Source organism: Anomaloglossus baeobatrachus, chromosome 12 (assembly GCF_048569485.1).
Source record: "Anomaloglossus baeobatrachus isolate aAnoBae1 chromosome 12, aAnoBae1.hap1, whole genome shotgun sequence".
In the NCBI taxonomy this organism is placed as follows: Eukaryota; Metazoa; Chordata; class Amphibia; order Anura; family Aromobatidae; genus Anomaloglossus; species Anomaloglossus baeobatrachus.
Window position 1 is genome coordinate 25,054,780 of NC_134364.1, and position 13,198 is coordinate 25,067,977.

Sequence of the window (13,198 nt, forward strand, 5' to 3'; positions counted from 1 at the left end):
CTTCTAAACTAAAACTAACCCTTTAAGTAGCGCCTGTGCTGTATTCAATAAAGGTGCATGTTACCCCCTGACCCGCTGTAGACTCCCTCAAATAAATTGTATAAAATCTCCTGCCGTGTATGTAAATTGTCCGGTCCGGTCATACGGGTGTCCTAATATGCGCCTCCTGTCCCTCTTTTCCCCTCCTCCTGTGCTGATTGACGTGGATGACGCCTCTGACTCCATCCACGTAGGTGGGAAAAATCTCCATTTTCCAGGCCCTGTTGCGGGCAGAGCCGAAAACATTGGTGCGCCTGCGCGAACCGGCGAGTTCTCTGTAAAGGTGCAAGATTTTGTCCGGCGATGTGGATGACGTCACCCGCTTTATCCACATCGCCAGGCAAAATCTCGCACTTGCACATAGAACTCACCAGTTCACGCAGGCGCAAATATGTTTTCAGCTCTACGCACAACAGGGCCGGGAATATGGAGATTTTCCCTCCTACGTGGATGGTGTCCGAGCTGTCCTCCATGCCAATCAGCACAAGAGGACGGCGAAAGGAGGGACAGGAGGAGCAGATCAGGACGCCCATCAGACCGGACAATTTACATACAGGACGGGAGATTTTATAAATGTATTTTTGGGGTCTACAGGCAGGTCAGGGGGTAACGTGCACCTTTATAGAGTGCAGCACAGGCGCTGCTTAAGGTGCTAGTTTTAGTTTTTGAAGGCCAAAATCTAGTGTCACCATCTCCCTTACACTCCTAGTCAAGTGCCCATCCACCCCCAACTACATGAGTTGCCATGGCAGTCATGAAAGCCCACGTTGCCACCATCTTGGTACTCCCGTGAAGCCCCCTACAAGATGAGCTTCATAAGGGGCTGTCATTTTAAATGTATACTGAACTACCTTAGTATTGCAGGAAACTAAAAAAAAAAGTGCAAAATTAAAAAAAAAATCAAAGCATCTTTTTTTTTCCCTATATAAAAAAAATACAAAAATTAAAAATAAAACAAAAAATGAAATGTATTAACTCTTAGAGTAAAGGGGAGAAAAATGAGCTATCAGAATTTCTATTTGTTAGTCAACACTCTTACCCCCAAAAAATGCAATTAATAGCATTCAAAACACTATAAGAACCCCAAAATTATACCCATCAGCCTTTTTCTGACTCCCTTCTTGTCCCTCGTGCTTTGCGGGGAGGCAGCTTGCAGCAGCAGGAGCCTTCTCCAATCTCCCCACCTTTTTGTCTACCTGCCAGGATTCGGGCATGAAGAGAAAGATTAGCTCTCTCTTTGAGATGCAGTCACTATTATCCTCTTAGAATATTGTATATTTCTGGTGCTGTAGAGCCGGCGGCGCGTCTTCTGTGGGGATTGGGAATAATTTCCGTCTTCATCCCTGGCTGATACCTAAGATTTAAAGATCTTTACCACGAGCGCCCTCCAAATGAATGCGTGCGTCAGCTACAGGCATCATCCGGGGACAGTGTCTGGACTCACGACGCAGGAGGACGGAGAGGGGATCAAATGCGCTTTATAAACCGCCGGTTAACTCTTCAAGCTTTATGATATTATATAAGTGCCTACACCAGTGCCGTACATAGGTCGAGAGCATTCCCATCATCCCGGGCCCCAGTGCGGCTCATAACCTCATTTCATTATCTGAAGAACACAAGGGGCCAGATTAACATCTTAAAAACACGGCCATTTTTCATTCTTGCGCTTTATGTTTCTCCTCCTTTTCTTCCAAGAGCTATAGCCTTTTTATTTTTCCATCCACACAGCCCAAACAACCAAATTCTGTCATAATTGTTTGGAGTTTATTTTTTTATCCCTCATTGTGCAGTAAAAATGAGCTCTTCAAATCTATCTATCTATCCCTCTATCTATCTATCTATCCCTCTATCTATCTATCCCTCTATCTATCTATCTATCTATCTATCTATCTATCTATCTATCCCTCTATCTATCTATCTATCTATCTATCTATCCCTCTATCTATCTATCCCTCTATCTATCTATCTATTTATTATCTATCTATCTATCTATCTATCTATCTATCTATCTATCTATCTATCCCTCTATCTATCTATCTCTCCCTCTATCTATCTATCTATCCCTCTATCTATCTATCTATCCATCTATCCCTCTATCTATCTATCTATTATCTATCTATTTATTATCTATCTATCTATCCCTCTATCTATCTATCTATCTATCTATCTATCCCTCTATCTATCCCTCTATCTATCCCTCTATCTATCTATCTATCTATCCCTCTATCTATCTATTTATTATCTATCTATCTATCCCTCTATCTATCCCTCTATCTATGTATCCCTCTATCTATCTATCTATCTATCTATCTATCTTCCTATCCCTCTATCTATCTATCTATCTTCCTATCCCTCTATCTATCTATCTATCTATCTATCTATCTATCCATCTCTATATCTATCTGTGACGCCCTGGGCCAGCCAGGGGTCACAGGTAATGACATCACCACACCCTACACCCCGGTTAGGTACACCTAAGCTAAACCAGAAATCCTTGTTGCCTTCCTCCAGGGGCTGATGTCCACACCAGGGGGTGGAGCCAGGCGGTTGGTCTCCGCCCACCAAGGAGTTCATGACTCGCCCAGCCCAGGGCTATGGGACACCCGGTGCCGGGCCGGACTAGTCCGGTGGTAGTCAGTGGTGGCTGGGCCCGGCTCCGTGGCCCTGGTGGGTGTCAGTAGAATATGTGGCTTGCTTGTTAATGGTTGTGTTCGTGACGCCACCTGTGGTATGCGGCTAATAAGCCGCCGCTGCTGTGTGAGGCCACCGGGATGATGTGATGGCAGCTATGGTGGTACTGCTCCCCACAGGTGGAGCAATGCCCGGGGCACAGTTGGTGCTTGTGAATGTCTATGCAGCTGAAATAACAGAGACCACTTCAAGGGTGCAGTTCAAGTTCTTTACTCACACTTCTTGTCACAGCTGCAGGGACCCTTGGACTGCTGGGACCACTGTCAGGGACCTCCGCCGTTTCTGGGTGATTCTGAGAGTGAAAGCCGGTACCCTTCTCTTAGTGTCTCTTTCTTCCGCTGTCTTCCTTAGCCTTGCCTTTGTTAGGATAGACCTGGCTTGGCCTCCACTACAGCCTCCAGGCTGGGGGGTCACCTGTCGGCTGATTGCCCCTTTTCTGGAAGTCTGCTATGGGTTCTGGCCCTGGGAGCTTGCAACGTCCCTGGGCCTCGGTTTTTACTGTTTGGAGATGATTTTGCACTCCTCCAGTCTCTAGGGACCGTCCCCTGTCGCAGCTTAATCCCTCCACCGATGTTACTGTGGAACAGGCCACCGCAGCCTACAACTACCCGTGGCACTTCTAGGGCCCTCTCTCCTTGGTACCTCTAGGCCTGCTCGTGATACTTCCAGGACTACCCGCGGCCCTGCGACTCCTTCTGTCTCCTACGTGGTGTCACCTGGACCTCTGGGTCCCAGGGTCTTCACCAGGAAGCGTCTCCTTCAGTTCCTCTGCTCCTGTCTGACTTGGAGCTTTCTTTCCTTCTTTCTTTCTCCTCCTTGCCTGCCTCCAGCAGGCCTCCTCCTCCCTCCTTTCTCTCGTTCTTGTTCTCCAACTACATGCTGGCTCTTCACCCTTGCTCTCCCTGAGGTAGACTGACTAAACTTGACCTTCCTATCTGTGTCTGCTCTCAGATGGCTCCTCCCACCCCCCAGTTGCCAAGCTGTAACCTATAGGAGCAGGGATGGGTCTTACGGCCTCTCCCAGCATGCAGCATGGGAGGGTTGCCTGCCACTTTCCCTGGTCCTAGTATGTGCCTAACAATGGGTGTAGTGTGGATTTACCAGGGGACCGGAGTTCACTCTCCTCCTCTCCCAGAATGGGGCATCACACCGCTGGTGGGGTGCAATGACCTGTGGCGACGGAAGCCTCAGGGGCGCCACATTCACAGTCCTGGAGGCAGGAAAACCAGGCAGTTAAGTTTTGGAGGAGGAAGTGAAAGGAGGTAGAGTGAAGCTAGGAAAGTGGTAAAAGAGCAGCCTGAAGTGAGTCCGGGTGTGTGCCCCGGACTGAGACAGCAAGGTTAGCAGACGGCGGTGACCGTCTGCAGTGGAGGCTGATCGGAGTTGCCGTGAGGACCGTGGACGAGTGGTGGCCCGGCGGTACCGGACCGGTACACAAGGAGAAGCCAGCACCATTAGCAGGGGCATTTCGGATCCCGGCAAGGCTTGGAGTCGCCGTGAATTTGCCAAATCCGTCAGTGAAGGGGACCTCCGGGTCTCCAAACAACTAAGTCCCGATTGAAGGCAACAGTCCAACCGTGAAGGAGAGACACCGCCACCGCCAAGGCACCAGTTTCTCAGGGCCAGCGCCTGCGGGCAAAGAGGGGCTCCTCCGGTCCATATCCAAGTCGGGGAGCGGGTTACTGGTGGGAACCCATCGCAACCAACAGAAGTACTAGGTGCAGGGAAAGAGACAGTCACCGTTAACTACCGGGGAAAAGCAACAGCAGCCGTCCGTGGGAACCGTCTTTCCAGCCGTGTGTTTTACCGAGAACTGTGTCAACGTCTCAGGCTGAGTGAGTACCACCGTGCCGTACGGCACAGCGCTGCCCCCGCACCACACCGGGCCCCGCACCCGGCCTGCCATCCATCTCTACCCCATCACTGGGCCCCGGGACAATCAATCCCCTACCCACGGAGGGGAGAAATAACAACAAAGCTGCTCCCTGTCACCGCTCCCGGGATCCCCATACAGAGCAGCGGGGGTGTCACCAGTATCACCACAACCGTGGGTGGCGTCACGGACAATAAATCCCCAAAACCAATCCCCTTTTCACTCACGGGCGAGGAGCGCCGCTCGAGTCCCCGGGATCCGGCACATCGCTCGAGCCACCGAGCAGCGGAGGCCGCAGCAGCAGCGGCAGCCGGACCCGAGCAGAGGGAGAGCACAGCGTCCCCTCCTCCGCCCGCGACAACTTGGCGTCACGAACAGGATCTTACCGCTCTGCCGTCTGGTAGAGGTGCGCCTTGTTACCGCCGGAGGTGTCCGGACAGAAAATTTCTGAAGCCGCCATCTTTGGCGCGAAAAGTTCCCGCTCGAGCGTCTCCTCGAGTAGTGGAGGCGGGAAGGCCAAAACCCCGCCCCGATAGAGGAGGAGCCGGAAAGAGGCTAAGGGGGACGGAAACAAGATGTCTGCGCCCGACGGAGCTGCTGGAGGAGCGGCGGTTGCAGCCGCAGTGGCACCCGTGGATGGGAATGGGCCTGCCCAGGTCCCGGCCGCGCTGGCGGGGGGTGCCGCGGTCCCAGCTCTCGCTCAGGTGATGCCGTTCTCCTTGCCCTATGTGCCCGGAGCTACCTGGCTGCCGCAGTACGACGGGAAGCCTGATGCGTTACAGGTCGTCCGGAAGAAGCTTAGCCCGCTCCTAGAATTGTACCCCCTGACTGATAAGCAACATGCAGCGGTAGTGCTGGGGCAGCTAACCGGCGCGGCTGAGCAGGAGGCGGAGACCTGGGCCGAGGGGGACCGGTTCTCTGTAGCCACCATCTTTGAGAAACTACAGACTGCCTTTGAGACCCGTACCGAAGCCGAGCTGAGGATGCAGTTTTACCAATGTCGGCAACGGTCTGTGGACAGCATTCGGGACTACGCTTTACGTCTGCAAACCGCCCTCCGCACACTGAAGCGGGTGGACACCATCAATGAGGCGAACAGCAACAAAATGTTAGTAGAGCAATTTGTGCAGGGGATGAGGTCCTCCGAGGATCGCAAACAACTACGGCTGTGGGCCCTAGAACACCCTGATGTGGACTTTGCTGTGTTAAAGGAACGGGCCATTAAAGCTCTGCAACCCCCAGCGTCGGAAGTCTTGGAACCAGCCCCTTGGCCAGTTGAGACGGCCCCCGTCGTAGTGGCCCCTGCCCTACCAGCCTCTCCAGTACCTACAGCTCCAAGCAGCACGATGGAAGAACTGGCTGCCCAGGTCCGCCGCATGCATGGAGACCTCGCCAAGATTCTCGCCGCACTCCAACCTCTGACAAGATCCCAGCCTCCAGCAAAGATGCAGCTCGCCGACAGCCCTGAGGATGTTCCCTGGATGCAGCGGAGAAGTGCTAACAATTCGCGGAACAGACCTCCAATCTGCTACAGGTGCAGCAAGCCTGGCCATTACTTCCGACAGTGCCCGTTAAACGAGCAACCCCTGGGGCCACGGGCCAATCCTCAGGAGTAGAACCCCGTGGCCCCCCAGACTGGCGGGACCGGTATATCGGGGCCCGGCCCATCATTCCCGTGGCTGTGGACGGCATACCGGTGATGGCTCTCTTGGACACTGGATTACAGGTAACCACCATGCCATACACATTGTACCAACGGTATTGGGGGACAGACGAGTTGGCTCCCCCAGATACTAGTATAACACTGATTGCCGCTGATGGACTCCCACTGACCCAAGTGGGGTATAAACAAGTGGCCATGACTGTGGGGCGAGCTGAACTGCAACACCAGGGTATGATTGTGATCATGAATGAACCCAGTGATCATAACCCGAAGATAGTGCTGGGAACCAATGTGATGGAGCACTGTATGAGTGATGTGTTGGCCCTACTGCAGCAGCTGGCCGCCACGGCGGCGGGGAGCCGACAGAGAGCTGTGCAGCGTGAGATCCGAGCCTTGATGTACCGCCAGCATGTAAACTCGACGGGAGGGGAGATTGGGGGAGTGAGAGTGATGGATGTTGCCCCGTTGACTGTGCCCCCTACGAGTGAGATGATGATTTGGTGTAGGGCAGCAGTAGGGCCTCAGGGGCGTGACTACCCTGCCATGATAGAGCCCATGCCCTCCGAGCACTGGCCCACAGTAATGGCCGCCCGAGGGGTGGTAGATGTAAAGAAGGGGAGAGTGCCCGTGAAGGTGCTGAACTGTGGAGAGGAAGAAGTCAGGCTTCCCCGGTATGCCACACTTGCCAAGTTGCTCACCCTAGATCCCCACACCATCCATGAAGCAGCCCCTCCAGTGTCACTACCTGTCAGGGCCGGGAGGACTGATGGGCCCAGGAGGTGGATCCACTGGACCGAGCACCCCACCTGGAGGGCAGGGTACACGGCAGCCGGAGCACTGGCGTGGCCGGGACGGGTATAACCAGGTCACCAGGGTCACGGAGTTCTTTAGGACAATACAGGAAACAGGCACAGGTACCCGGTAGCAAAAGACAAACAGTAACAGGACACAGCACAAGGGGACCTGAGCACCTAGCTCTAAAGACAAGCTTAAGGACACGTTGATCAGGCCCCGCCCACATGGAAAGGCCAGTCTTATATACCCAGCACAGCCTCATGTCATTTCCTGCTGCAGGTGTGCTGGGCCTATAAGACTAGGAGAGTGGGCGCGGCCTGGTCCTATACAGAACCATGTGGCTAGGACTCAGAGTCAGACTCATAAGACCAGGAGCAGGACACAGGAGAGCACGAGCGGGAGCGGCAGCCATGACCGGTGGACACGTGGAGTGGATCAGTGGGTAAGGAGTGGTGCTGGGACACGGGGAGCGTGACAGTACCCCCCCCTCTAAGCCCCCCCCTCCGAGCACAGAACCCCAGGGGCACCCCGGATCGAGACACCGGACCGGGACCCAACGCAAAGGCGGGGAAGGACCACTGACCCCGTACCGCCTTCTTAGCCGATCTCCCAGCAGTGGCAACGGGGGCAACGGGAAGAGGAGGACCGTCAGAAACAGGACTGGCATCGTGGACGACCTGCCCGGGCGTCTCGGACCGGGCACAGGACAGTGACTCATCCCCGGTAGCCGGTGGCATTAGAGTCTCAATCATCAGGGACGGTGGAACGACACTGGAGTACGTCGTCACTTCTGGTTCTGGTGGCACCACAGGCACAAGTGCCAGGAGCTGTGGTACAACGCTGGACTGCGTCATATTCTCCTCTTCTTGTGACATGATAGGGTCAGGTGCCAGGGGCTGAGGAACGGGCTGTAGACAGTTATCATGGCACGAGGGACTCCAGCGAGAGATTGCGCCAGAGCGCCAACTGATGTCAGGGTCATGGAGTTGTAACCAGGGCAGACCCAGCAGGAGCACAGGAGTCATTCTCGGGATGACGTATAACGCAATAGTCTCAGTGTGCAGGGCACCAATACAGAGTCTCACGGGTTCGGTGGTGTACCGGACAGGTTCGTATAGTGGTTTTCAGTCCACGGACGCGAACCAGAGGGGTTTTGCAAGCGGGATGACCGGTATCCGATAACGGTCCACGGTAGCTTGTAGGATGAAATTACCCGCTGCTCCCGAATCAATGTGAGCCTCTGCCGTGAACTGGGTCTTCTCGGTCGTGACCTGGACAGTCTGTGTAACCGGGACTGAAGGGATTCCGGTACCAAGGGTGGCGGTTCCCACCATCCCTTGGACTTGGGGTCTACCTGGTCTCTCCGGGCAAGAACGAAGCAGATGTGTACCGCTTCCACAATAGAAACACAGGCCCCGGGCAAGTCGCTCTGCTCTGCGTTGTTCAGCTTGACTCAGTCGGTCGATTTGCATTGGTTCAGGAGTGGAATCGCAGAACGGCAGTGGCGGGGGAACGGTAGACCTCTGCGGGACAAAGGCGTGACGGACTGGTCGCTTTTCCCGGGATACCTCCTTGGACCGTTCCTGAAAACGGAGATCAATCCGGGTGGCTAGTGATACCAAAGCATCCAAGGTACGGGGAACATCACGACCGGCTAACTCGTCCTTAATGCGGCCTGACAGGCCCTCCCAAAAGGCTGCCGTCAATGCCTCGTTGTTCCAGCCTAGCTCGGAGGCAAGCGTGCGAAACTGGATGGCGTACTGGCCCACCGTCAGGGTTCCTTGGCGTAGCCGGAGGAGCGAGGAGGTAACCGCAGTAGTGCGTCCCGGTTTATCAAAGGTACTTCGAAAAGCCTGAAGGAATTCCCGGATGTCGGTCGTCACCGGATCCTCGTTCTCCCACAACGGATTTATCCAGGCCAATGCCTCGCCTTCCAGGTGGGACATCACAAAGGCTATCTTGGCTTGGTCGGAAGCGAAGAGGTGCGGGAGTAATTTGAAGTGCAGCGAGCACTGGTTCAAAAACCCCCGGCAGTTCTTGGGGTCCCCGGCATACCGAGGCGGAGCAGCAAGGCGAAGTTGCGAGGCTGCGGAGACAACAGGTTCAGATCCAGACACAGATTGCTGCGTGGACTGAGACGAGGCGGCAGTCTGTAACGTGTACAACCGGTGGTCCACAGACGTCAGGAACTTCAGAATGCGGTGTAAGGTGTCACGCTGTTGCACCAGTTCCTGGCGTAGTTCGGCCAGCTCAGATGTTTGTGCTCCAGCGGGATCCATGGCCTGATCAATCTGTCAGGGCCGGGAGGACTGATGGGCCCAGGAGGTGGATCCACTGGACCGAGCACCCCACCTGGAGGGCAGGGTACACGGCAGCCGGAGCACTGGCGTGGCCGGGACGGGTATAACCAGGTCACCAGGGTCACGGAGTTCTTTAGGACAATACAGGAAACAGGCACAGGTACCCGGTAGCAAAAGACAAACAGTAACAGGACACAGCACAAGGGGACCTGAGCACCTAGCTCTAAAGACAAGCTTAAGGACACGTTGATCAGGCCCCGCCCACATGGAAAGGCCAGTCTTATATACCCAGCACAGCCTCATGTCATTTCCTGCTGCAGGTGTGCTGGGCCTATAAGACTAGGAGAGTGGGCGCGGCCTGGTCCTATACAGAACCATGTGGCTAGGACTCAGAGTCAGACTCATAAGACCAGGAGCAGGACACAGGAGAGCACGAGCGGGAGCGGCAGCCATGACCGGTGGACACGTGGAGTGGATCAGTGGGTAAGGAGTGGTGCTGGGACACGGGGAGCGTGACACTACCTACTGCCAACACTCACCCGCCCCAAGGGGAATTAGACGAGTGGCACCAACAGTTACACGTGGGCACTGACGATACCCCTACACATAACAAAGAAGGGGTATACAGGGTGGTACGGGAGTACGAGCAAGTTTTCAGCAAACATCCCCTAGACTTTGGGCAGATTAAAGGGGTCCAACACCAGATCCCTACCGGTGAACATCCCCCTATCAAAGAGAGGTACAGGCCCATTCCCCCTGCACACTACCAGTGCGCCAAGAACATGTTGAGGAATATGAGGGAGGCAGGGGTTATCAGGGACAGCTGTAGTCCCTGGGCCGCCCCGTTGGTGCTGGTTAAGAAGAAAGACGGCACCATGCGGATGTGCGTGGATTACCGGAAGATTAACCAGATAACACATAAGGATGCCTACCCTCTGCCCCGTATCGAGGAGTCCTTGTCCGCGCTAAGAACCGCAAACTACTTCTCCACCCTTGACCTCACCAGTGGGTACTGGCAGGTGGCCGTGGCGCCCGAAGACCGAGAGAAAACTGCCTTTACCACCCCTATGGGACTCTGTGAATTCCACAGTATTCCGTTTGGGCTGTGCAATGCCCCGGGTACCTTCCAACGGCTGATGGAGTGCTGCTTGGGGCACCTGAATTTTGAGATCGTCCTGTTGTACCTGGATGATGTAATTGTGTATTCACAGACATATGAAGCCCATCTGGAACACCTAGCCGAGGTGTTCGCGTCCCTTGCCAAGTACGGGATTAAGTTGAAGCCCTCCAAGTGTCATCTGCTGAAACCCAGAGTGCAGTACCTGGGGCATGTGGTGGGAGCAGAAGGTGTCGCCCCGACCCCGAGAAGGTCACTGCCATCCAAGACTGGCCGAGGCCAACCACGGTGAGGGAAGTAAGGCAGTTTCTGGGTCTGGTAGGGTACTACCGTCGCTTCATCAAGGGATACACGAAGATGGCTGCCCCCATGCAAGACCTCCTCGTGGGACAGACCAAAGGTGGTAGACCCCTCGGAGCCCCACTGGTGTGGGAAGAGAGGCATGAGGAATCCTTCCACCAGCTGAAAGCGGCCTTGACCGGGGAGGAGATCCTAGCGTATCCTGATTACAGCCACCCGTTCATCCTCTACACCGATGCCAGCAAAGTGGGCTTGGGGGCAGTCTTGTCCCAGGTCCAGGATGGGAAGGAAAAAGTGATTGCCTATGCTAGCCGAAAGCTCCGACTGACTGAAAGGAACCCTGAAAATTACAGCTCTTTCAAGCTGGAGCTCCTGGCACTGGTGTGGGCTATCACCGAGCGGTTCCGCCATTACCTGGCTGCACAGCAAAATTCACCACTTTCACGGATAACAATCCGCTGACCCACCTGGACACGGCCAAGTTGGGTGCGTTGGAACAGCGGTGGGTGGCCAGGCTAGCCAACTACAACTTCACAATTAAATACAGGGCCGGTCGTGCCAACGTTAATGCTGAAGCACTCTCTCGGATGCCCCACTTGTCAGAAGAAGGGTGCGAGGATGATGACCTCGAAGAGATCGAGTTGCCTGCATTTCACCAGCCACCAACTGAGAAGGTCCATGTTTACCAACAACGGGTGAACCTGGACCCGCTACCCAGTCAGGAGTGGCAGGAAGCTCAAAACCAGGCGCCCGCTGTCCGCCTGGTCAAGACCCTAGTGGAGCAAGGCGCTGCCGGAATAGACCCTGCCGCCCCAGCTGAAGCCCAACGCCTGTGGAAAGAACGGACCCGGCTGTATCTAAACCAAGGGAAGTTGTACCGTGAGCTGACTAACCCAAAGACTCATGAGAAAATCCGCCAGTTGGTGATTCCCCAAGCTAATGTGTCCACCATTCTACAAGCGTACCATGATGGTGCTGGACACTTTGGATGGAAGAAATTGGAAATGCTGTTGAGGGAGCGGTTCTATTGGAGCGGGATGCGGGAGTCTGTGGAGGCCTGGTGCCGAGAGTGCGGCCCGTGCACTCTGAGAAGGAAGGACGAGGCCAGCCAGAAGGCACCCCTGCACCCGATCGTTACACATCAACCGCTGGAGCTGGTCACCCTGGATCATGTGAAGCTCACCCCCAGCCGAAGTGGGTACACTTACGCTCTCACCATAGTGGATCACTATTCAAGGTTCATGGTGGTTGTCCCAGTCAAAGACCTAACCGGCCGTACCGCTGCTAGAGCGTTCCAAGCTTACTTCTGTCGACCACATGGATACCCTGAGAAGGTGCTTACTGACCAAGGCCCAGCCTTTGAAGCGGAGGTGTTCCATGAGTTCAGTCAGCTGTACGGCTTCAAGAGGATCCGGACCACGCCTTACCATGCCCAAACCAACGGCATGTGTGAAAAGATGAACCATTTGGTCCTTGGCCTCCTCAAGACGTTGCCGCTAGAAGAGCGGAACCTGTGGCCAGAGAAGCTGCCTGACTTGGTCGATATGTACAACAATATCCCGTCCAGCTCAACGAAGTGCACCCCAGCATATCTGATGAGAGCTCGCCCCGGCCGACTGCCGGTGGACCTGGAAATGGGATTGGAAGCTCCAGAAACACTCCCCTCGACGGCTGAGTGGGACACCCGGCGGAGGGTTCAGTACCGGCAGATTCAGGAATATGTGGAGAAGAACTTAAGTCGGAGTCGGGAGCAACAGGAGCGGCGCTTCAACCAGAAGGCGTCTGCTGGCCCTTTCCAGCCTGGAGATATAGTGCTGAAGCGGAAGAGGAGGACCCACAAGCTGGATGATCAATGGGAACAAACCCCATATGTCATACAGCCCACAGGATGGGAAGATGGGAAGGCCTATCAGATCAGTCGTGACCAAGGGGGCACTTTGGCCACGGTTTCCCGGGACCATCTGAAAAGGTGCCCACCAGCATTGAGGGCAACGGCTGAAGTTCCGGTTCCCCCACCAGCGGAGAAGGCAAAAGAGGTAATCCACACTGTGATGGGTGACTTCCCAGCGGACTGGCCTACACAGAACGGCGCAGTGATTCTTCCAGTGATTCTATTCCCACAACTCGTGGATGAAGAAATGATGGAGGTGGTCAACCGTGAGCCAGAGCCAGTGCCAGTGCCCAGGGATGAACCTGTGCCCAGCTCCCCTATGCCTCCGCCTGCCCCACATGATAACAGGGAAGAGAGACTGATTGTTCCCTCTCCCCCGCTGCCTGTCACCACTGACACTGGACCCCGGAGGTCCACTCGCCCCAACCTAGGTAGACCCCCACTTAGGTACAGGGAAACTACTATTTAGAGGAAGGGTGAACATGTGTGTTGAAAGCACTGAGTGTTTAAAGTTTTGAGAGTTTTTGAA

General features: G+C 54.8%; 1 protein-coding gene across 11 annotated transcripts in view; it reads left to right on the top strand.

Annotated features, from left to right (window-relative positions):
* The window catches only part of TRIM9 (tripartite motif containing 9), a 106,987-nt gene that overhangs the window by 78,046 nt on the left and 15,743 nt on the right, over positions 1–13,198 (top strand). The window lies entirely within an intron of this gene.